This window comes from Cryptomeria japonica, chromosome 7, assembly GCF_030272615.1.
Source record: "Cryptomeria japonica chromosome 7, Sugi_1.0, whole genome shotgun sequence".
Lineage (NCBI taxonomy): Eukaryota > Viridiplantae > Streptophyta > Pinopsida > Cupressales > Cupressaceae > Cryptomeria > Cryptomeria japonica.
This window is the reverse complement of record NC_081411.1, coordinates 194,210,810-194,237,747: the sequence shown is the minus strand read 5'-3', so window position 1 is coordinate 194,237,747 and position 26,938 is coordinate 194,210,810. Positions and strand designations below refer to the sequence as shown.

Below are 26,938 nucleotides of genomic sequence, written 5' to 3'. Positions count from 1 at the left end.
CATCAGATTCACCAATATGAAAAGAACTAAATGCAGATTCAATTTTATTTACCGATGACCCACTATTATCAAAATTACTTAACTAAAATGCATGTAGCTTACCAATAGTAGCATCTAAAGAAACTGGCATATTGGAAACAGACCTGAATTCATTGATTGCAGAGACTCAGATTGCATAAGCTGGTAGAAGGGTTCTTAACAACTTACTTGTTATATCCTTTTGTTCAATAGTTCCACCTGCTCCTTTGATTTGATTGACAATCTCCTTTAGTCTTGTACTATACTAGGTTATGTTCTCACCTTCATTCATCCTCATAGATTCAATTTGTCCTCTTAGACTATCTACTTTTGCTCTTTGAACATGTTCATCTCCACCATACACAGATATGAGCTTGTCCCACATTGCCTTTGCATCATTGCAGCCTTCTAGATCATTAAACTCTGAGTCAGTCAATGCAGATGTTATTTCAATCATTGCTTGAATATGTTCTTTCTTTGCCTTTATCTCTTCCATTGTCAATGGATAGGTGCTTGATGTAATGAAATCATTCTCCAAATAATATACAACATATTCTCAAACTCCTGATAGGTGCAGCTTCATCCTTTTCTGCCATGTAGAGAAACTTGACTTGTTCAGCTTCGGTGCATCTCTCTTATACATCTTTAGATCTTTTCCTCAAGTGCCTTTAAACTTTTTCTTCCGGAGTCCAAAGCTCTAATACCAATTGATAGTGCCAAGCTAATAAGATGAGAGGGGGGGGGTGAATCATACAAACTTAATCTTCCATAAAAACAACAGATTCAACCTCGGTAACATATACTTCAGTAATATAACCAAAACTGATATACATGCAAACTCAAAAGCATATAAACATCATAACACTCATAACACTAGATTTAATGTGGAAACCCAAATAGGGAAAAACCACTATGGGATTTTGGACCCACTAAGAAATATACTCTTCTAGAGTATGCTCGGTTAAAAGAAAATCCTGTTAAAGATTACAAACACATTGCTAGATGTGACTCGGTTAAGGGATTTCCCTTAGATCTGTTAGGATCTTCACCTTGTTAGAAGTCACCTTGTTAAAGGAATTCAAACACTCAATCATAATGTCACCTTGCTAGAGGGTTTTACAAATAAGACTATTAAGTCCACTCGGTTAAGAGATTTTCTGTCACTTTACAAAATAACAGTAATAAAAATCTATCTGCAAGTTCACATCTAAAAATGCTAAAATAGATTCTTATTTTCTCAATACAATCTAGTCATAGGACTTATCTTGTCCATCTACTGGGCTCTATACTATGTTATTCAAATAGGTCTTCAAGCTTTTGTGCTCCGTAATCACTATGTAGCATCCCTGTGCATACACTTGCCCGCATGCATTGTTTATCAATAGTTCCTTATTTATAAACAATTTGCCAACCACTTAATCTCCTTGATCACATATCCCATGATCAATCATAGCCATCAGATCTTCAAACTTGACCAGGTTCAATGTATCCTTTGATCTGAAAGCATTTTACCCTACCTTGGAACTTGTGCTAGGGTATTGCGGTTTAATCTGAGCTATAGATCTTCTTGCCGATTTTCCTTTGCCATAGATTCTTTAACAAACTTCATGCACGGCATACCAATCATTTAATCATAACTAGCTCATCAGCTTTCTTCATTGAATAATGCTTTTATTCATTCAATGCATTCTGTTACAGCTAGGTTGTAACTCGGTAAATACTAAACTTCACTCTGTAGACATACCGCCTTCATTAACTGATAGCGATAACCTTAGGGTTTACTGACTAGGTTCTTTGCTCGTTAACATAGTATAGCATCAACCTTACAATCAACAACATATGTAGGATATCAAAACAATCTAAACATCATGATCTCATCATTGTCTAACTCGGTAATAGTTGCCCATTGAATAACTTATTCTTCCCCTTATTCATCATATTCTTTCTGTGTCTTTTACCAACATCTTTAAACTCATCAAATCATACTTCTTAAGATATGGCAACATCATACTGAATTAGAAAATCAATTTCTTGACATCAATGACAAAATAATAATATTAAGACAATAAACATCCTTGATCAGTTATATCCATAATCATCAACAACCTTCTTAATATCCTTATTGAAATGCCAACAATCTCCCTTGTTTGTTATAATGGCAACATTGTGAAGATGCAGTTATATTCAGGTATGTCAATGTAATTATTGAGGTCATTGTTGGAACTCTCCTCATCTATCTCGATTGTGAACGAATCCAAATTGTCATCACTAGTAGTGCATTTCAGGATGGGTGTCCTCATTCTTTGTGATTTCGGCCTAGAACCTAGAGGCAAAGACTATGTGGGATCCTCAGGGGTTGTTTCCTGACCAACTTTGAATTTTCTATAAAATTCCTCCTCTTTTGTGGGTTCACCTGGTTCTCTGAATGTCTCGGTGAGTTCATAGTCACTGGAGGATTTTTCTGAATCCCATTCCCATTCATTGGAGTTTGTGGAATAGCGGTTCTCTTGTTGATTTTTGGCAACTTTGATTTGTAATGCTTTTTCTATCTTTTGAGTATTTACCCTAGAAGACATGAAACTAAGTCCTTTGAGCTCTCCTTTTTCAATGTCAATTTTGGTTGCAAAGGTTGAATGATACCTTCCTTTCTTAAGCCAAGCAGACTTTTACCATCATGCCCACACTTTTGTAAGATCTTGAATCATTTGCCATATTTTTCACATGGTATGCCGATTTGATCTTGTGTACCATTTTCAGGGTCTTTGTAAAGCATTTTGTATAAATCTTCTTCTTCCATTTCACCCCACTTTTGGAGGATAGTAGGATCCCACTTGAGTGTAATGATAGATACCCATTTAGTAGGATGTGGTTGTCCATATTCTTTTGGTGAACTCATAACTTGTTGTAATCACATGGTTTGATTCAAAGTGTATTCACCCATGCCTTTGTCCTGATATTTCCATTTAAGCTCACCTTGTTTTGATGTCGAAGGTTTTAATGACTCAGGGTCAATGTATGCAGAAGAAGGGACAACTTCCCTATTACTTGGAATGATTGTCTCAGTTTTTGGTCTCAAGTTATTGCAGTATATAAATAGATTAGGATCACCATTAACTGTTATTTCAACTCCATTATGAGGAAACTTAATGCATTGGTGGTATGTAGATGGGATTGCCCTCATCTCATGGATCCAAGGACGTCCTAGAAATATATTGTATGTGAGATCCAGGTCAAGAACTTGACAAACCACATCCTTTGTAACCGGTCCAACTCTAAGAGGTAAGGTGACTGTGCCTTTAGATGAACACTCTTCATCATCATATACTTTGATGGTTATTTTGTTTGTAGCATTCACAACTTTGTCTAAATATCCCAATTGTTTAATAGTTCTCAATGTACAAATGTTTAGACCTGCTCCTCCATCTATCAAGACTTGTTTTATTTGATGTTTGTGTAGGAAGGCTTCAATGTGTAAAGGTAGATTATGTGGTTGGCTCACAGAGGCATCGTCAGCTTCTATGAATGTAAGGGAGTGTGGAACAGAAAGTTATCCCACCATGGCTTGAAACTGGTCCATGTTCAGATCAGTAGGGACAAAAGTGTCTCTCAAAGTTTTGTCAAGAATGGCTTTATGTGCAGGGGATATGCGTAAGAGCTTGAGGATGGAGATAAGCGTAGGTGTCTTCCCTAATTATTCTACAAGGTCATACTCAGGTTTGGTTGATGAGGAAGCGGTGTTTTTAGCTGGACCACCTTGCAAGGTAGATTTACCTCGATGAATTGTAACATTACATTTAGAGGTAGGTTCAGAAGAAGATCCAATGCATTTTAGGACAATCTTGGGTCTTTGGGCAGAATTATCAGGCATTTTGTCCTTGATGATAATGGTAGAGATGTAATTATCCATTGAAATGTGATTGACAGTTGAATCATAGTTATAAGATACTTTGGTATAGTTGTTTTGGTCATCTGTGGCTTTGTCTTTTCCCTTATCATGTTTTGGGAATGGTTCTTTAAACATTTCATGTTCTTGATTGGATGAGTGGCCCTCGATTTCAATGTCGCCTCTATCAATGAGATCTTGTATGATGTTCTTCAGTCGATGACAGTTTCCTATTTTATGTCCATTTATTTCATGAAATTCACAATATTCATCATCATTCCACCAATTTGGTTTGACCTTTGGCTCATATGGAGGCAAATCTAGAATTGTTATTACTTTGTTTACCACTAGCTTTTTGAAAACTGACTCTAGTGGTTCTCCCAATGGGGTGTACTTCCTTCGTGATTTGGAATTCATTTGAGTATTCACTTGATTGTTTGTAGAGCTTGATCCGAAAAAATGATTTTGGGTCGTACTGAATTGGCATCAACAACACCATCATTGACTATGTTCTTATTTTCTTTGTTGGCATTATGTGAACCGATATGAGGACATGATGACATTATATGTTGTCATTGATGTCAATATGCTAAAGAAGAGAGAACCGGTATGTTACCAAGAACCGATATATGTGAGAACCGGTATATGTGCCAAAGTGAAGTGGTGTGGTTGTTCAAGGTTAACCGACATGTGGTTATGGGAACCGGTACATGGAAGCTTTGTATGAATATCAGTCGGTAGTCTCAACTTCAGGGTTTTCGGTTGAAGTACTTCAAGCCTGTGTGACTCAACCGATGACTTTGTGTGATGAGTTAGTAGTGTAACGAAGAACAGATCATGTTGCCATGTCAGCCTTGTGCGTGTGAAGGATCTTGCATGAAGGAGATTGTTATTATCTACCTTGGGAATGTGTGAAGTCTGTAAACGGTGATAATGCATGATGGGTTATCAGCCACCATGAAATCGATGGAAAATGAAGGATGGAGAATGTATTGAGATTGGTTCAAGACTGTTGCATTTAATGCAATGTGCTCAATGGTCAGGATTGAAATATTTGAAGTGCTTAACCTAACAGGTTTAGGGTTTAGGGTTTATGCTACCGACCTATCTATTTCCTATAAGGTCAATGTTGTGTTTCTTTCTGAGGTTGTTGGCAAAAGTTGTGTGTGTGTATCCAAGAGAAGAGATATGTGATTCTTGCCAGACCAGAGGAGAGGAGTGATACCTGTAGAGTGTTAGTGCAGAAGGTGAAGAGGAACTAAAGAGGATCTGCATTGGCATTGAGTGTTGTTACCAGATCATTGTAATACCTATTGATCTCTAACCACTTCAACAATTGAGAAATCCCTTAACAGGGTAGCTTTAACCGGCTTACTATAAATCCTTTAACAGGGTGACTCAAAACCATTGAGTTCTTGAAATTCTCTAACAAGGTAACCTTTAATAGGGTTTAACCCTTAACTAGGTGATCCCTAACAGGATCGGTTCCTAACAGAACCTTTTGTATCAGTCTTTAATTGGATAAGGCTCCTAACAAAGCGGACTTCTAAAGAGTTCAAAAATAGCTTGTGGGTATTCATCCCCACTATGGTTTTTCCCAGTTAGGTTTCCACATGAAAAATATGTGTGTCATGTGTGGTGGTTATTCATATGATGGTTTAAGTGATTTGTGTCTGAAGGTAAATCATGATTGATCTAGCTATTTATATATCTTTGATGATAGATTACCTGTTCATGCACTAGGGTGAAATGGAAATGAAGTATTAGATTGTATGAAAAGATAAGTGTCAACCGGTTTATATTTGTCTCAGTTATTCTAGGTTTTGCCAGTTGTACTCTGTTTAAGACCGGTGTTATTGTTTGTCTGCCAAAGCATAGTGTCTGCTGACAAACCAGTTTAGGATTGTGTTTTTGTCTATACAGATTCACCCCCCCCTCTCAGTACCGGTTTGGTACTATCTATTCATCATTAAGTTATCAATTGATATCAGAGCATCCTCCAGGTCCTCTGTGTTATAAGCTTAACCACTTGAGGAAAAGATGCAAGTCTAATGATGAAGAGGGAAGGTCGAAAGTTCAAAAGAGATAATTTTAGTATATGGAAAGACAGAATGAAGATATACATCAGAAACATGGGTGCTCAACACTGGAGCTATGTTGAGAATGCTTATGTTGCCCCTACCGGTACTCTCACCGATGACCAAAAGAGAGAGATGCAGGAGAATGGGCAAGTCATGGAAGCCCTAATTAGTAGTTTATCTGACATTGAGTTTATTGATGTCCAAGATAAAGTAAATCCCAAAGAAGTATGGGATACTCTTGAAAATATCTATGGTGGTGATGAGCATGTAAAACAAGCTAAGGAAGAAAGCCTTAGAGGGAAGTTTGAAGACATGCGGATGGTTGAAGGTGAGACCATTCAATAGTATGGAATAAGAATATAAACCATTGTTGGAGATATCAAGAGTGCAGGTGGTAAAATGGAAGATTCCACTGTGGTAAGAAAAGTCCTGAGATCCTTATTACCGGTCTATGCAATAAGGGTTGCTGCTATTCAGGAGTTGAGATCAATAGACAAGACTAAGGTGTCACATATGAGGAGTCAGAAGATGAAGAAAATGAAGATATTGTGTTTGTTGCTGTTAAGGAAGATGTGTCAGACAAGAAGGCTCTTGTATCCCGCTTTGATAATTCCAATGAGTGGATTATTGACAGTGGCTTTTCTCACCATATGATTGGTGACCAGAGCAAGTTTCTATCCTTGGAAGAGTATGATGGTGGTGTGGTTCACTTTGGTAATGATGCACCATGTATGGTCAAAGGTAGAGGGTCCATCTCTCTGAATGGAAAGAGTAGTGCTGACAATGTGTATTGGGTTGATGGTCTCAGACATAACCTTCTGAGTGTTGCCCAGCTAAATGATAGTGGTCTCACTCTGGAATTCAAGAATGGAGTGTGCAGAATCAAAGGAAAGAATGGTGAATTGGTGGCCACCGGTTTGCAGACCAAAGGTAACCTATTTCAGTTTAATGCAAATATAAGTACATGTCTTATGGCTAAATTTGATGATAGTTGGATATGGCATAGGAGACTCTACCATGTAAACTTTGATAACATTGTGAAGGCTAGTAAGATCAAGGCAGTTAGAGGGTTGCCGGTACTGAGAAAACCGGAAAATACCTTGTGCAGAGAGTGTCAACTGGGGAAAATGTATTCCTCAACCTTTAAAGGTAAACCTTTCACTATTGACAATTTTCTTGATCTTGTGCATACTGATTTGTGTGGTCCTATGCAAACTAGGAGTGTGCAAGGTGATAGGTACTTCTTGATTCTCACTTATGATTGCTCAAGAATGATGTGGGTCACATTCTTGAAATATAAGTCTGAAGCTTTTGTAAAGTTCAAAGCTTTCAGAGCATTAGTGGAGAAGGAAAGCGGTAAAAGGATCAAGCGTCTGAGAATTGATCAAGGAGGGGAATTCACTTCCAGTGAATTCAACAAGTACTGTGAAGAACATGGCATCACGAGGCAACTGTCTGCCCCCCAGACTCTACAGTAGAATGGCCTAGTAGAGAGGAATAGTTGGACTATGGTTGAAGCAGCAAGAACAATGGTAATTCAATGAAAGGTAGCTCACACCTTTTGGAGAGAAGCGTTGAGCACTGCAGTCTACACAATGAACTAGGTACTCATCAAGAAAGGTAAGGATAAAACTCCTTATGAGTATTGGACTGGTAAGACACCCGTGGTTAGCTACTTTAGAGTGTTTGGTAGCAAATGTTACATCAAGAGGAGCAAACACCAGAGCAAATTTGATGTGAAATGTGATGAGGGAATATTCCTAGGGTATTCCACCAAGAGAAAAGCTCTCAACTATTTCAATAATAGGACTCAGAGAATTATGGAAAGCATCAATCTAAGAGTTGATGAAACCTCTGAGAAAACTGAGGAAACCTATAGTGAGCAAGCGGTAAATGAACTGGTTGTAACCTTCTAGGAACCGGTTTCCAATCAACCAAGTACCAGTAATAGTGTTCCTACACCGGTAGATGTAGATGCTGATACTAATAGAGATGAGGATGAAGAAGAAAAGCAAGAGGAATCTAGCAAGACCATTCCTTGGTATGTCAAGCTGAATCATGATCCTAAGCAGATCATAGGAGATAAGGATGCAGGAATCCTTACAAGAAGAAAGGTCAAAGAAAACTCATGTATGATCTCTGAATTTGAGCCTAAATCTTTCAAGGAGGCACATAAAGATGAAGACTGGTTCAAGGCAATGGAAGAGGAACTTGACCAGATAGAGAGAAATGGTACATGGTCTTTGGTACCTAGACCGGAGCATAAAAATGTCATCAGTACCAAATGGGCTTTCAGAAATAAGCTGAATGAGGATGGCACAGTGATTAGAAACAAAGCTAGACTGGTGTGTAAAGGATATGCCCAAGAAGAAGGAGAAGACTATGGAGAAACCTTTTCTCCTATAGCCAGATTGGAAGTATTTCGTATGCTTCTTGCATATGCAGCTTTTAAAGGATTCAAAGTATATCAAATGGATGTAAAATATGCATTCCTGAATGGTGTACTTGAAGAGGAGGTGTATATAGAGCAACCTGATGGGTTTTCCCTATCTGAAGATAGTGACATGGTGTGTAGGCTATATAAAGCCTTATATGGTCTAAAGCAGGCACCTAGAGCATGGTATGAACACCTGCACTCCCATCTTGTGAAGATTGGATTTGAGAGAACAAACAAAGATAGCAATATGTACTTAAAGTTTGAAGGAGATCAGATCCTAAACTGTGAGGTATTTTTTGATGACATTATCTTTGGTGGAGATGACAAGATGAGTCATGAGTTTTTAGATGAGATGAAGAAAGAGTTTGAGATGTCACTCATAGGGAAGATTAAGTTCTTCATTGGACTACAGATTCAATAGATGAAAGATGGAATCTTTATCACTCAGTCCAACTATGTCAAAGAGATGTTGAAGACCTTTGGCATGGAAGATAGCAAACTGGTTGGTATGTTGATGGTGACCGGTTGTAAACTATCCAAAGAGGATGACTCAGCATTGGTTGATGAGAAGGAATACCGATCAATGATTGGTAAGTTGCATTATGTAGTGCATAGCAGACCAGATATTGCACATGCAGTTGGCATTACTGCAAGGTTCCAGAAAAGTCCAAGAGAATCCCACTTGGTTGTAGTCAAGCGAATTCTTAGGTATCTGAAGGGAACTATTGATTATGGATTGTGGTATCCATATAGAAAGGATTTCAACTTGAAAGTATTCACAGATGTTGATTGGGTAGGTAATGTGGATGACTGGAAGAGAACAACCGGTGGTGCATTCTTTCTCAGTGGTAGACTGGTCTCATGGATGAGTAAGAAGAAGAGTTGTATCTCTCAGTCTACAGCGGAATCAAAGTATGTTGCAGCTTTCATGAACTGCACTCAGACAATTTGGATGAAGCATGTATTAAATGGCTTCAAAGTTTCTGTGTCTAAACTGATAAGTATATTTTGTGACAATACTAGTGCAATTAACATCTCCAAGAATCTAGTTTTACATTCTAGAACCAAGCACTTTGAGCTTAAGTATCATTTCTTGAGGGAAAAGGTTCAGAACAAAGAGATTGCACTGGAACATGTTTCCAGTAAGGAGCAGTTAGCTGACATATTCATCAAGGCTCTCCCAAGGCTACATTTATGTACTTAAGAGGTGAATTAGGGGTGATGCCCCTTCAGGAGGTAAACTAAAGGTATATGCTCCACATCAGTCAAGTATTGCATAGTCAAATTTTTCTTCAGGATTGATGTGTTGAAGGATGCTACTCCTCAGGGGGAGCAGCATAATGGAACAGGGAAGATTGTGCCTCCACTTTGGCATTGTTGTTAAAGGGGGAGAAGAAGTGAAGTGGAAAGATATCTGCAGAAATTGGGGGAGAAGAATTGAAGCGGAGAGATATCTTTGTATATTGCCATCAATGTCAAAGGGGGAGATTGTTGGCATTATGTGAACCCGTATGAGGACATGATGACATTGTATGTTGTCATTGATGTCAATATGCTGAAGAAGAGAGAATCAGTATGTTACCAAGAACTGGTATATGTGAGAACCCGTATATGTGCCAAAGTGAAGCAGTGTGGTTGTTCAAGGTGAACTGGCATGTGGTTATGGGAATCGGTACATGGAAGCTTTGTATGACTACCGGTTGGTAGTCCCAACTTTAGGGTTTCTGGTTGAATTACTTCAAGCCTGTGTGACTCAACTGATGACTTTGTTTGATGAGTTAGCATTGTAATGAAGAACAAATTGTGTTGCCATGTCAGCCTTGTGCGCATAAAGGATCTTACATGAAGGAGATCATTCCTATCTACCTCGGGAATGTGCGAAGTCTGTAAACGGTGATAACGTGTGATGGATTATCAACTGCCATGAAATCGGTGGAAAATGAATGATAGAGAATGTCTTGAGATTGGTTCAAGACTATTGCATTTAATGCAATGTGCTCAACGGTCAGGATTGAACCATTAAAAGTGCTTAACCTAACAGGTTTAGGGTTTAGGGTTTATGCTACCGACCTATCTATTTCCTATAAGGTCAATGTTGTGTTTATTTCTGAGGTTGTTGGCAAAAGTTGTGTGTGTGTATCCAAGAGAAGAAATTCATGATTCTTGCCAGACTAGAGGAGAGAAGTGATACCTATAAAGTGTTAGTGCAGAAGGTGAAGATGAGCTAAAGCGGATCTACATTAGCATTGAGTGTTGTTACCAGATCATTGTAATACCTATTGATCTCTAACCACTTCAACAATTGGGAAATCCCTTAACAGGGTAGCTTTAACTAGCTTACTGTAAATCCTTTAATAGGGTGACTCAAAACCATTGAGTTCTTGAAATCCTCTAACAAGGTAACCTTTAACATGGTTTAACCCTTAACTGGGTATTCTAGCCATCCCTTAACCGAGTGATCCCTAACAGGATTGGTTCCTAACAGAACCTATTGTATCAGTCTTTAACCAAACAAGGCTCCTAACAGAATGGACATCTAAAGAGTTCAAAAATAGCTTGTGGGTATTCATCCCCACCATGGTTTTTCTTAGTTGGGTTTCCATGTGAAAAATTTATGTGTCATGTGTGGTGTTATTCATGTGATGGTTTAAGTGATTTGTGTCTGAAGGTAAATCATGATCGATCTAGCTGTTTATATATCTTTGATGATAGATTACCTGTTCATGCACTAGGGTGACATGGAAATGAAGTATTAGATTGTATGAAAAGATAAGTTTCAACTGGTTTATGCTTGTCTTAGTTATTCTGGGTTTTGCCGATTGTACTCTGTTTAAGACCGGTGTTACTGTTTGTCTACCAAAGCATAGTGTCTGCTGACAAACTGGTTTAGGATTGTGTTTTTGTTTGTATTGATTCACCCCCCCCCTCAGTATCGGTTTGGTACTATCTGTTCATCATTAAGTTATCATTTTTTATTCCAAAATCTTGGCTTGTCTTTTCCTTTATAATCCTATTGTTTTCTTTGAATATTTTGACGATGCCTTGCTCAACTAGGACCTTTTATGTTGCTAAGCCTTTTTCAATGACGTCCTTGAAGGTGGACAAACAATATTTTCTCAAGTCATAACCAATGTCTTTGTTAACATTCTGGGTGAGCATCTCTACCATTTGTTTTTGTGGAATTTCACAAGAGCATCTGCTAGCTAGATTCCTCCATCTTTGTAAAAATAATGCAAAAGACTCTCCATCCCTTTGTTTGGTGTTGCACAAGGTAGTGGCTGATATGTTTGTCTCTATGTTGTATGAAAAATGTTGGATAAATGCCTCTGCTAAGTCACCCCATGACTTAATTCAAGGTGGAAGTTGGGAGAGCCATTCCATAGCTTGATCACCTAAGATTTGTGGGAATAATCTCATCAAATATGTCTCTTCTGTTGCTACCTCAATGCAAGCTATGAAAAACTATCTTATATGTGCCTTAGGATCCCCTTTGCCTCTATACTTATCAAACTTAGGTGTCACAAAGTGTGTAGGAAATGGAGGCATTGGAATGCTTTTATCAAATTGATAGGGACATATGTCTCTCATTGTGTAAGTTGTCTTTGGTGTATTTATGTCCTCCATTTTCTTTTGTAAGTCTTTGATTTGCTGTTCCAAATTGTTCTTAGGTGTAGACTGACTTCTTGGACCATATCCCATGCCTAAACCACTGGGTGGAGGAGGAGCATGTTGCATATATGGATGGTATTGATCATACACATGTTCATATGGAGGAGGTCTATAGTGATGTTGCGTATATGGACCACTTGGTATAGAGTCATGATGAGGAACGAAATATCTACTTTGTCCATGTATACCATACTCTACAGGCATGTCATGAGTTTATTCTAGTGTGTTGCCCCCAAATTTGACGCGGGGTTTCCTTGTGTCCAAATTGTGAACATGACTTTGGATATCCAATTGCTTTGGTGGTTGGTACTTAGCATTGGAATGTAATTGAGTATTATTTTCTGCATAAGAATTCCATAATGGTCTTTAAAAGTGAGTATCATATGCGTGACCATGTGTATGTAGGACCTCGGGTTTTTGAAACAAAGATGATCGTGATTTAGGTACAAAATGTGGTCCTCTATTGCCTCCACTATTAGGCCTCCTTTGATCCATGTTGAGGTGAGGTTGTTGCAAAGGTTGATTTTCCATTATTTGAGACATGTCAAAATCATGAGGGATCTTGGCTCCACTTTGTGCCATCACTTGTAAGAAGTATTATCTATCTCTTCTCATTATTTCCTCAACCAATCGATTGAAACGAGGATCCATAATGGAGTCTTCCACTTCTGTTGAATGTACGAAAAAGTTGTCCATATTTTCATTGTATGTATCATTGTTGTTTGTAGTGTCCATGTTATCAATATTTGGAATATTTCTATAGGCATCCATGTCAGGTAATGTAGTATGATCAGAATTAAAAAAGACATCATTGTCATACTAATAGGAACTCATGTTTGTGGACTCTTGAGCCTCTTTAGCTTCTCTCCTAGATTTTTGGGAATGGGTTTCAACCATGAAATAGGTATTGACCACCAAGATGTTTGATACTAGATGAAAATGGAAAGAGTATGGAGGACCAAGAGTTGGATTGAATGTAAATGAATCTGAGGTGTACTTGCAATGTCCAAAGTGTAAGACCAAGTATGTATTTAGTAGAGTAGGTGTGGCTTCCAAAGAGATGATAGTTTATCTTGATGAGGTAAGTTGACCTTGACTCTAAGTAAGACCAAATGAGACCCAAAGGTGATAGAACTTGATGAGGTACCACTTAGAAAAATGTTGTTGTATGTAGTGTGTTGACAAAGCAAGATGAGGACAAGCAAGTGACCTTTTGACTCAAGTTTAGACAAATGTGAATGTAATGCAAGATGTAAAGCAATGATAGACTTTGTGAGACCCAAAGATAGGTTGAATGCTAGATGAAAACCCAGAGAGATAACCTAGGAAGCTCAATAATTCTGAAACTAATTGTTCTTGTTTGTTGGATTGTAAATTTTTCCAATTTGTGAAGTTGTTTGTTGAGACCAAATCTGAATTTTTTGACTGTTTTTTATGATAGATGACACAATGTTGATGAGGACTCAATGTTTGCAAGTGTTTAGACTCAAAATGACTCAAAATAAAGTGTGTTGTTTGATGTAAAAAAATGTTTTGCATACACTTGAGGACACAATGTTTTTATGTTTGATCTTGAATGTTTGAATGTTCAAAAGAAGACAAGCACAATTCCTATGGCTAGCCAAGACAATAGTTGTTGATCCCACATGGGGTTTCCCCTGAGGCTACGCTATTCAGAGCGGTTACTTAGATGATTGACCCCACTGGCTCCACCCTCAACACTCACTTCTCTGAGGCAGCCAAGCATCAGTCCCCACGAAAACTCCCCATGGCAAACTTTGTATCTCTACTAAGAACCGTATGTGTGCGGGTCTCTCTAGAGGTCCGACCTCCTGACCCAACAACTAGAAGGATTTTGGCTTTCTAAAAAAAAAAGGTGCTAGTAAGGGCATCCTCTCGTGTGACCATACATGCGGCACTTTCAGCTCTGTAAATACAAAAGGCTCCCAGCTGGTAGGGGTTACGCCCTACAACTGATCAAATAAATTTGATCAAACGTGTTTATGGGGAGACATAGTGTCGATATGAACTAATCAACACACGTTACCCATGGATTTCACCATGGATACAGTTATTTATAGTGGTTCAGAAGAGGATGGATTTTCCTCACTACCACTTGGGTCGTTCTCTCCTCACTAGTAGTCCTAATGACCACATGGGGAGATAGACCCTCTAGAGATTAAACAAAAAGAGCCTATTGCCCAAGACACAATAGACACTGGTTCAATTTTAGTGCACCAATTGAAGTGTTTGATAATCTATGAAAACAAGGCACACAATAAAGATCAAAAGAAAATCCTTGTCAAGGTCTTGCAACAAAGATTTATTAGTAGCTTGGATTATTTCAAATGATCAGCCCTTCCTGCAAGCACACAAGTTAGGTAAATTTTAAGTCCAAGACTTTGTGAAATAGGGGTCTTCGACAAAACGATTTTGCTTTCAAGACAAGCTCCACCAATTTCGTTAGCTAGATCAAAAGATGTTAGCTCAAAATAAACCAGATCTGAAATCCGAATGGCGAAATAAAACCTCAAATTGATAAAAAATTGAAATGCAAAAGGTAAAACACAAATGTGGTTACACCTAACACAAATGCCATAGAAAAACGCAAACGTACCTAGATACGTCATAGATGCGACTACCGAACATAGACGTGTCTGAAGGCTTCACATACACGATTTAGAAACACAAACGTGACCCTGTAATCTGCAAAAAAAATATAAACTAGTGTCGAAGATGCAAACACATGTCCAGGGATTACAAACGCGATAGAAAATAAAAAATGCGATCTCAAAATGCGGAAATGCGAAAATGTCAAAATGTTGGCGGAAATGTCAGATCTGCAACTTCAAAAACACAAAATCTGCAACAAAAGATGTTAAATGCAAAAGGGACAAGAGTCCCACCGGGCATGCCAAAATGTTTATGGTGAAAAGTGGAAACAACAATATTGAAAGACTAAATGAATTCAACCACAAAACCCTAGCCTAACAATCAACAAAGATCCTCCATAACATATGAAGATTACCTAAGACAATGCAAATCAAATGAAATCACAAAGATTATACCATCATATGTCTAATAGGGTTTGGATCTCCATTCTTCCTATCTCCATTGATATTTCTTGATATATTTGCTCTCAAATTTTATGTGTGCACAAGAGCTCAACAAAGAACGAAAATGTGGTTGCAAGTAGGCTTGATCGCATATGAAAGTTCGAAAGCGTAGTTGAATAGAATGATTAGAATGATTAGTCGAGGGTTTGATAATGAAGGAAGCATCTCCTTATATAGAAGACATTATAAGAAATGGAGGCATAAGATTGAGAGGTGTAAAAGATAAATGGTTGGCTATGATTAGAGGGTAGGTAGAAGAAATAAGAAAATAATGAGAGGGTAGGTAATATAGGAATTAAGACATAAATGACATGTGTCATGGGTAGAAAAGGTTAATGAATTAATTAAATAAATAAAATTTTATTTAATTAATAGAAGAAGTAGGATCAATTAAATAAATAAAAGTATTTATTTAATTTAGGAAAAGGATAATTTAAATAAATAAATGTATTTATTTAAATGAGAAATAAGGCTAGAAGAGGATACATGAATTAATTAAATAAATAAAGATCTATTCAATTAATAGAAGAATTAGGCTAAAATAATTAAATAAATAAAGATAATTATTTTAATTAGGCTGGACAATTTTAGGTGTCTATAGTAGGTGTAAGCCAAAATTCTCCCACCTTTCCCAGCTCCCAGCCATGCTGATATGGGAAATTTTAAGATAGTATATGAACATCCATCAAAGCACAGTGGGAGAGATTTTTTGTCAAATATTATAGTTAGAAATGTTGAAAAAGGCATGGACGCAAAATGTGGAATTCATTAGGCATTCATTATTGAGGATGATAACTTAGATAGAAATGATGAAAAAAGTTGCACATCAAGTTTATATGCACATAAGAACAAGGCATGGATTGCATGTGTTGGTGTATGTTGCTCTAATCTCTATCAGATTTACACATTGTAAAGGGGAAATCCATCAAAGAATATTGATTCGATTAGATAAACCAAACATCCATACTTTAAACAAAGCACATGTAAAATATGGAATCATAGACAGTGTACTCAATTGTTTGAGAAAGTGCCCCAAATAGATGTCATCTCAATGAGTGAAATGGATGATTGCAGAATGAGCACAAAATGAAAGCCTTTGAAGAGATCTTAGAAGTGCATCCAAGCATATCGAATGGATAATTTTTGTCGAGTGTTTTAGTTATGAATGCTTTACTATACATGTAAAATATGGAAGCATCGATGAGGCACGTAAATTGTTTACTAAAATGCTTTAAGGGAATGTCATCCCACCGAATGCAAATGTGGTTGCAAAGGATATTGTTGTTCAAATAAACAGTTCCAGAGGACTTCATTTCCATCGAGCAGGGCCACGTGAAAGGGTGTATTTCCAATCAGATGAAGTGCGTGCTTGTGTAGTGACATGCAGTGGATTATGCCCAGGGCTGAATACTGTCATTCAAATTTTTTTATTTGGATTATGGTATATGTTGTTGCTCTTTGGTACTTTTGTCCTCGATGACAAGAAAGAAAAAAGGTGATGTGTTGGCATACACGGACATACTGACTTGGCTGACGTGTTAAGTGTTTTTTAAAACATGTTCTTTGGAGCCATGTTGGTGACACGATAGCTCTGACTTTGCATTTATGTTAATGACATTTTTGGTTTAAAATTGCTACGGTTTAAAGGGCATATTCCTCATGATACTTATTGTATCGAACAAGTTAATGTTTTTCTTGGAAGTTGCATTTGGCGTTTCATTTGTTTTGGTTTGGAGTCCGTCAAACCCTAACGCCGTGTGAGTCACAGTGCCGCTGGAGCTACAGAGCTCGAATCAGTTACAGAGAATGGTGCGAACAATGGTTTCATTCAAAAGATTAACGGTTGACTGGTTAGTTTATTTGTTCAGTTTGCGTTTAACAGGTATGGTTCTTGAAACACATGATTTAAGAGATTCTGTTTACCTTGGTTCGAATTTTTTAGTTATGCAAAATAAAAATAAGGAAGTGGTTGTGCTTTATTTTTGTTTTTCATGACTGGGAAATTAAAATGTCTTCCGTTTCTACTGTTTCCGTTGCACAGTTAGAATCAGTTATTTGTTTTTCAGTTTACAAATCTTGTAAGTTAACAGGTTATTTAAGATGAAAACGGGATTCTTTCTGGGTGTGCATAAAAACAGATTGACAAATCAGTCTGTGAGAAGAAAAAATGGAGAAACACAGTGCCATAGTTTGAGTGTGAACAAAGTTCTAACATTAAAACAGAGAAATACAGTGCCGTGTTTTGAGTGTGAACAAAGTGGAAGCGTTAAACAGTGCCGTAGTTTAACAGAACCAGCCGAGGGTTTCTTGAGAATCAATACTCTGTTTTTGTTACAGAGTATATGAGGCTTCATTGAATTGAAACCATATTATTCAGTGTTTATTGATTTGAAGTCATACAGTACAGAGTATTTGAGGTTTTATTTGATTTGAAATCGTATTGTTCAGGGTTTGTTGATTTGAAATCATACTGTTCAGAGTATATGAGATTTTATTGATTTGAAACTATATTTTCAGAGATTGGATAGTGTTGAAGAATATTATTGCAAAATTTTCATATGTACAGACTGATAAAAATATTTTCGCTCCAATCCCCGATGGTTTTGTGACTGCAAGAATAAAGTGCATGCATAAAATCACCAGTGGTTGTAGCTCGAGTTGAAATATACATTGATAAGAAGAGGGGTTGGTGCTCCTTGAGGCCTTGTGGTTTCTAAAACATGTGAACTGAGTTGGTGCTCTTTTTGAATTAATATAAGGGATCTTCCGAGTGGTTTTTCTACCCCAAGAGGGTTTTCCACTCATGCAAAATATTGTGTTATGTTGCATTGTCGTGTTTCATTCTGTTTACTAGTGTATGCTCTGATACATCATATTCTAGTCCTCTTTATCTCATACTCTGTTTAGTTGGATATATGTAATGCAATATTGAAAGTATTTTTAATGTTTCAAGTTTGTGTAATATTTTTAATACCATTTTAACAAGGTCTGAATCAGATGTTTTAGTTGGTTCAATGGTATACTTTATGCTGCATTAATGTACTCCTTCAAAGTGTTAAGTCTCAGCCATCTGTTCACACTGTGAATTAAAATTGTCAAGATCCATAAAAGTATAACTCGTTAAAATTTTGTCACACTCTGATTCACCCCCCCCTCTCAGAGTGTTTTCCACTTCCAACAAGTGGTATCAGAGCATAGGGTCCCTCATATAGGTCTGTCCTAGGGATTGTTCCTGGTCACTTGGAAGTTTGTTTTATGGCTCAAACTCAGGAAGGTGCTTCACTTTCAAGAGCTCCTCTTTTTGATGGAACTGATTATGTGTTCTGGAAAATTAGGATGGAAACTTATCTCATTTCAGTTGATCTTAATGTGTGGAATATTGTGATCACAAAATATACAGTTCCTTCTATTATTCCTACTGATCCTGATGATAAAACCAAGTATGAGTTAAATGCCAGAGCCAAGCATGCTCTCTTATGTGGTCTCACTAAAGATGTTTTTGTTAAAGTCATGCATTGTTCTTCTGCTTATGATATTTGGAAAAAAATTGAAACCATTTATCAAGGGGATGCTAAGGTTAAGGAGTCTAAAATCCTTACACTCAAAAATCAGTTTGAATCCTTAAGAATGAAAGAAGATGAAACAGTAGCAAGTTATTTTCTTAGAGTTGATGAAATAGTTAATTCCAGAAAGGGTCTTGGTGAAGATGTTGAAGAAAAGGAGGTTGTCAATAAAGTGATTAGAACCTTGTTACCCAAGTTTGAAACTAAGGTTTCAACCTTAGAAGAAAAGAAAAGTTTTTCTACCATGACACTTGATAATCTTCAAAGCATTCTTACTGCCTATGAGATGAGGATAGGTAATAATCCTTCTTCTTCAAAAGAAACAGCTTTTAAAGTAGAAAAGAAAGAAGAACCTGATAGTGACGCTGAACTTTCAGATGCTATAGAAGCCCTTTTTGTTAGAAAACTAAAAAAGAAATATAAGGGCAAATTACCTTTTAAGTGCTTTAATTGTGGTAAAGCTGGACACTTTGCTGCTCAATGTCCTTTAAGTGATCAAAACAGCGAAGAGGAAAAACCAGAAAAATTCTACAAAAAGAAAATGTGGAATCCTAAAAGGAGATTTAATACCTTCAAGAAAAAGAAGAGTCTTTTTACTAAAGAAGACTCTGGAAATGAATCAGATGATTCACCTTGTGAAGGTGATGAAACTCTATTTATGGCAGAATTAGAAGATGTAACTAGCAAAACAGAAAATGAATTTGAAGATCTAGATCAAGGAGAAATAGATCTTGAAGGAGAATTGCTTTGTGCCTTAAAAGAAATAAAGAGGTTAAAGAAACTTGTAGCTTCACATGAAAATTCAAATCAGATTTTACAAGTTGAGTTAAATGATGCAAATTTAGTGACTTCAAACTTGAAGTCCCTTCTTGAGGAAAGAGAAAAGAAAATTGAAACATTAGAACAACAGTCCACAAAACTTCAAAAACAAATTGAACAGTATGAAAGTACAATACATCTAAATGATATCTTGAGCAAGCAAAAATTGCATAAAGATTTGGCTGGTTTAGGGTTTGATAAAGCTGAATCATCAAGACAGAACACTAAGCCTGCAACTAGAAAATCATTTCAGACTTCTAACAGAACAAAACCTTTTAGGTTTGGCTTCTTTCATGGATACTGTTTCTATTGCAATAGGTTTGGTCATAAGGTTAATACTTGCAGATTTCTGCAGCAAAGATCTCCTATGGTTGGGTACAATCAAGGATATGACTTTCCAAAAACAGTAAAGTGTAATAAGTGTAACACTTTTGGGCATACTACTTTACAGTGCAAAACAAAGGCAAGTCCTAATAAAATATGGAAACCTAAGTTTGTAACTGGTATTGAGCAATCAATGATAGTGCAAACTGCATTTTTCTCAAATAAGAAATCTTTATGGGTGTTGGACAGTGGCTGTTCACACCATATGACAGGAGATAGAAATAAATTTCTGCATCTTGAAGACTTTAATGGTGGCTTTGTACGCTTTGGGGATAATTCAGGAGCTTATGTTCGAGGTAAAGGTACATTATTGCTAAATGATGATACTCCTATTCATGATGTGTACTTTGTTGAAGGGTTAAAGCACAATTTATTGAGTGTCAGTCAAATTTGTGATAGTGGTTACAGTGTATCTTTTAGTTCTCAAGACTGTACTATCAAAAATAAATCTGGTAAAACTGTTGCTGCTGGTTTGAGAACAATTGGCAATGTCTATAGTCTTCTTGATTCCACTGACTATGAGAATAATGAAGGCATTTGTCTTATGGGTCAAATAGAAGAAAATTGGTTATGGCATAAACGCCTAGGACATATAAATTTTGACAATCTGGTTAGAATCAGTAAAAATCAGAATGTTAGAGGTTTGCCTATTTTGAATAAACCATTCAATTCAGTTTGTAAAGCATGTTTGAAAGGAAAGCAAACAAAAGTGTCTTTCAAACCTAAAGAACATTCTTCTACTAGACCATTACAGCTTGTTCACACAGACTTATGTGGTCCTACAAGGACACAGTCTATAAATGGTGAAAAATATTTTATGCTTTTTGTTGATGACTATACCAGAATGGTATGGGTCACTTTCCTTAAACACAAATCTGAAGCATTTGATAGGTTTAAGATTTTCAGAAAAATGGTTGAACGAGAATCTGATCTAAAGTTGAAATGCTTGAGATTAGACAAGGGTGGTGAATTCACTTCACAAGAATTCATTGATTACTGTGAAAGACATGGTATTAAGAGACAATATGCTGCTACTCGTACACCTCAACAGAATGGAGTAGTTGAGAGAAAAAATAGAACAGTCAAAGAAATGGCTCGCACAATGCTTAATGAGGCAAATCTACCAGACAGATATTGGAAAGAAGCTGTACACACAGCTGTTTACATTTTGAATCGTGTTCAAATTAGGGTAAAATCTACCTTTACTCCTTATGAACTTTGGTATGGAAAAGCTGCTTCTATCAAATATTTCAAGATTTTTGGTGCCAAATGTTATCTAAAAAGAGATGAAGAAAATCTAGGAAATTTTGAGGCTAAAACTGATGAGGGTATCTTTCTTGGATACTCTACTCACAGCAAAGCCTATAGATGTTTCAATAATAGACTGAATAAAATTGTTGAAACAATAAATGTAAGGTTTGATGAACAATTTTTGTTAAGTAATGATTTGCAGGATATTGAAGAAGAGGAAATTACTTTAACAAAGGTTGATCAAGTTCCTAAACCTGCAGAAACAGAAAAGAAAAATGATTCATCAAGTTATGATGAAGAAAATACAGAGAATTCAAATGCAGAGACAGGTACTCTTCATTATACACCCTCAAAAATTATAACAAAGAGACATCCTCAAAGTCAAGTTATTGGAAATATAGATGCAGGTATTTTGACTAGAAGAAGGGCAAAAACAACTGAACAAGCTCAATTGGCTGAACATTTTTGTTTGATAACTGATTTTGAACCCAAAAATGTTTCTGATGCTTTATCTAATGAATGTTGGTTAAATGCAATGAAAGATGAAATCAGTCAAATAGAGAAAAACCAAACTTGGGAATTAGTACCTAGGCCAGATGATAAGAATGTGATAGGAGGCAAATGGATTTTTAGAAACAAGCTTGATGAATCTGGGAAGGTTGTTAGAAATAAAGCTCGTTTTGTGTGTAAAGGTTATGCTCAGCAGGAAGGAATAGATTTTGGAGAAACATTCGCACCAGTAGCTAGATTAGAATCAATCAGAATTTTTCTTGCATACTCTTGCTTTAAAAAATTTAAAGTTTATCAGATGGATGTAAAAACTGCCTTTCTGAATGGTTATCTTGATGAAGAAGTGTATATGGAACAGCCGGAAGGTTTTGAAATTGCAGGCAAATCTGATTGTGTATACAGATTAAAGAAAGCACTCTATGGCCTTAAACAGGCTCCAAGAGCTTGGTACTCTAGATTGGATAATCATCTTAAAGCAAATGGTTTCACTAGAGGTGCTGTAGATAGCAACTTATATGTTAAACTTGAAGGTAATGATGTCCTAGTAGTTGTAATATATGTAGACGATATCATTTTTGGCTGTAATAATGACTCTTTATCCAAAAAGTTCTCTAAAATCATGGAATCTGAGTTTGAAATGTCTATGTTTGGGGAACTGAGTTTCTTTCTTGGTCTTCAAGTGTTACAACTTCAGCAAGGTATCTTCTTGTCACAAACTAAATATGCCAAAGAGATGATTAGAAAATTTAATATGACAGATTGTAAACCAGTCAGCACTCCAATGGAAACAGGCTGTAAATTGATCAAATCAGATGACTCACCTGCAGTAAATCAATCTGAGTACAGGTCAATGATAGGAAGTCTATTATATTTAACTGCATCTCGACCAGATTTAATGTTTGCAGTATGTCTAGTCTCTCGCTTTCAATCTGCACCTAAACAATCTCATTTGAATGCTGTAAAACGAATCTTTAGATATGTTCAAGGCACACTAGATTATGGTCTTTGGTATCCTCGCAATAATGACTTCACTCTTGTGGGTTTCACTGATTCTGATTGGGCTGGTTGTCTAGATGATCGTAAAAGCACCAGTGGAGCTGCCTTCTTTCTTGGTGATTGTCTTGTTGCTTGGCACAGTAAAAAACAAGATTGTGTCACTCTATCCACCGCAGAGTCAGAATACATAGCAGCCACTGCTTGTTGCACACAACTGATATGGATGTCTCATCAAATTACTGATATGGGTATTTCTACTATTAAGCCCATTTCAATCTATTGTGACAATACTAGTGCAATTGATCTTTCAAAAAATCCTATTATGCACTCTCGTACTAAACATGTTGCCATTAAACTTCATTTTTTACGAGATCAGGTGTTGGCTAATGAGTTTCAATTGGTGTTTGTTCCTTCACAAGCCCAAGTTGCTGACATTTTTACAAAAGCCTTATCTAAAGAAGTTTTTGAACGATTAAGGGATAGATTGGGAGTATTTTCTCAATCTGCTCTTGTCTTCACCTAAAGAATACTTTGAGGGGGAGTGTTGCTCTGTTGCTCTCTTCTTTCCTTTTGTCCTTGTATTGAAAAAAAAGAAAAAAAGGGGGAGAATTTGGTATTTGGTTATTGGTTATACAGTATTTCATTTTTTTGCAACAGTGAGTAACATTGGTATACAGTGACAGATTGGTATTTGGTTATACAGAATTTGGTATTTGGTTATTGGTTATACAGTATTTCATTTTTTTTGCAACAGTGAGTAACATTGGTATACAGTGACAGATTGGTATTTGGTTATACAGTATTTCATTTTTTTTGCAACAGTGAGTATACAGTGACTATACAGTGACAGATTGTACAGTTTGGTATTTGTGTTTTTTTTTGGCATGTTTGACAGTATACAGTGACAGTATTTCATGTTTGACAGTATACAGTGATAAATTTTTCATTTTTGACAGTATACAGTGATAGATTGGATATTGTGACATTGGATATTGGCATTTTACAGACTTGGCATGTTATTGGCATTTCATTGGCATTACAGTGATATTACAGTGACAATTGACTTTTCAGGCATTGGAATTTCATTACAGTGGCACAAGCATTTTGGGTATTTCAGTTCAGTATTCTTGTTTGATTCAGATTGGGAGTTCATTATTTACAGAATTGCAAGTTCAGAGAATGTTTTTTTTATGACAAAGTTCAGTGGTGATGTATATTGCATTTGTTGACAGTGGAATTTCTTGCATTGTTTTTGATCCTTTCAGATGATGGCATTTTTCGTGGCAATAATTGTTTAAGTTTTTTCTTTTTTTGCCATCAAGGACAAAGGGGGAGTTTGTTGCTCTTTGGTACTTTTGTCCTCGATGACAAGAAAGAAAAAAGGTGATGTGTTGGCATACACGGACATACTGACTTGGCTGACGTGTTAAGTGTTTTTTAAAACATGTTCTTTGGAGCCATGTTGGTGACACGATAGCTCTGACTTTGCATTTATGTTAATGACATTTTTGGTTTAAAATTGCTACGGTTTAAAGGGCATATTCCTCATGATACTTATTGTATCGAACAAGTTAATGTTTTTCTTGGAAGTTGCATTTGGCGTTTCATTTGTTTTGGTTTGGAGTCCGTCAAACCCTAACGCCGTGTGAGTCACAGTGCCGCTGGAGCTACAGAGCTCGAATCAGTTACAGAGAATGGTGCGAACAATGGTTTCATTCAAAAGATTAACGGTTGACTGGTTAGTTTATTTGTTCAGTTTGCGTTTAACAGGTATGGTTCTTGAAACACATGATTTAAGAGATTCTGTTTACCTTGGTTCGAATTTTTTAGTTATGCAAAATAAAAATAAGGAAGTGGTTGTGCTTTATTTTTGTTTTTCATGACTGGGAAATTAAAATGTCTTCCGTTTCTACTGTTTCCGTTGCACAGTTAGAATCAGTTATTTGTTTTTCAGTTTACAAATCTTGTAAGTTAACAGGTTATTTAAGATGAAAACGGGATTCTTTCTGGGTGTGCATAAAAACAGATTGACAAATCAGTCTGTGAGAAGAAAAAATGGAGAAACACAGTGCCATAGTTTGAGTGTGAACAAAGTTCTAACATTAAAACAGAGAAATACAGTGCCGTGTTTTGAGTGTGAACAAAGTGGAAGCGTTAAACAGTGCCGTAGTTTAACAGAACCAGCCGAGGGTTTCTTGAGAATCAATACTCTGTTTTTGTTACAGAGTATATGAGGCTTCATTGAATTGAAACCATATTATTCAGTGTTTATTGATTTGAAGTCATACAGTACAGAGTATTTGAGGTTTTATTTGATTTGAAATCGTATTGTTCAGGGTTTGTTGATTTGAAATCATACTGTTCAGAGTATATGAGATTTTATTGATTTGAAACTATATTTTCAGAGATTGGATAGTGTTGAAGAATATTATTGCAAAATTTTCATATGTACAGACTGATAAAAATATTTTCGCTCCAATCCCCGATGGTTTTGTGACTGCAAGAATAAAGTGCATGCATAAAATCACCAGTGGTTGTAGCTCGAGTTGAAATATACATTGATAAGAAGAGGGGTTGGTGCTCCTTGAGGCCTTGTGGTTTCTAAAACATGTGAACTGAGTTGGTGCTCTTTTTGAATTAATATAAGGGATCTTCCGAGTGGTTTTTCTACCCCAAGAGGGTTTTCCACTCATGCAAAATATTGTGTTATGTTGCATTGTCGTGTTTCATTCTGTTTACTAGTGTATGCTCTGATACATCATATTCTAGTCCTCTTTATCTCATACTCTGTTTAGTTGGATATATGTAATGCAATATTGAAAGTATTTTTAATGTTTCAAGTTTGTGTAATATTTTTAATACCATTTTAACAAGGTCTGAATCAGATGTTTTAGTTGGTTCAATGGTATACTTTATGCTGCATTAATGTACTCCTTCAAAGTGTTAAGTCTCAGCCATCTGTTCACACTGTGAATTAAAATTGTCAAGATCCATAAAAGTATAACTCGTTAAAATTTTGTCACACTCTGATTCACCCCCCCCTCTCAGAGTGTTTTCCACTTCCAACATATGTATGGGGTTTGAGATATCATTGAGATTGAGGCTAGATATAGTGGATTTTATTCTCGCAATACCATTCCTTTAACACCTAAGGTGGTCAAAGATATTCATAAGCATGGAAGAACTATTTTGGGCACTTCACGTGGGGGTCATGAAACTTCAAAGATAGTTGACAGTATTCAAGACCATGGAATCAATCAAGTCTATATTATTGGAGGTGATGGAACCCAAAAAGGAGCAGCTGTTATTTTTGAGGAAATTCAGAAGCGTGGCTTGAAAGTTACAGTTGCAGGGATACCTGAAACTATTGACAATGATATTGTAGTCATTGACAGATCCTTTGGTTTTGATACGGCTGTAGAGGAAGCCCAACATGCTATAAATGTAGCACATGTAGAAGCAGAGAGTTTTGAGAATGGTATAGGTCTTGTGAAGCTCATGGGTCACTATAGTGGATACATTTCCATGTATGCCACACTTGCCAGTAGGGATGTTGATTATTGTCTAATTCCATAATCACCATTTTATCGTGAAGGAAAAGGTGGCCTTTATAAATTCATTAAAACACGCCTAAGAGAAAATGGACATATGGTTATAGTTGTTGCTGAAGGTACTATAGAATAAGCATTAAAAGGTTAATATAGAGAGGACATGGTAGATTTTTAGATTGTTTGAAGCTACCAACAAGTTAAACATGCTACCTCCTCACTATAAAGCAAAAGAGACCACTTCATGTTTGTGTCAATTGCAGATGATATTTTGTCAAATATGTTCAAGACAAGATTTTAGAGTTGATTGGCAAAAGATTATTAAAGCTCGCTAAAACCTTAGAAGTTTTATTTGCAATTAATGATATGACAGTGATGGGTGTTGACATTCAAATTCATATGTTCAAGCATTTTTGTACCTCGTTATTGTACAATGAAGAAGGTAAGATTAACTTTGGAAGTTGCAAGAATAAGACAAAGATGAAACCTACCTCGACAAAGTCATAATTTTGTTTTTATTCAAAATATGGGTTTTAGGTTACCTTTTCGGTAAAGGCAACTTTTTATCATCAATTGTAACTAAAGTTAGCTTTTTGGCTTGAGCTTTGTAAAAAGTTTGGTAAATCCTAACTTGTCATCAAAAGGGTAGTTATCCTAAGTGGT

The 26,938-nt window shown here is 36.5% G+C and overlaps 1 pseudogene; it reads left to right on the top strand.

The window, feature by feature from the left end:
• LOC131856564 (ATP-dependent 6-phosphofructokinase 6-like) overlaps nt 1–26,411 on the top strand; it is an 86,887-nt pseudogene extending 60,476 nt beyond the window's left edge.
• Nucleotides 26,412–26,938: the final 527 nt, after the last annotated feature.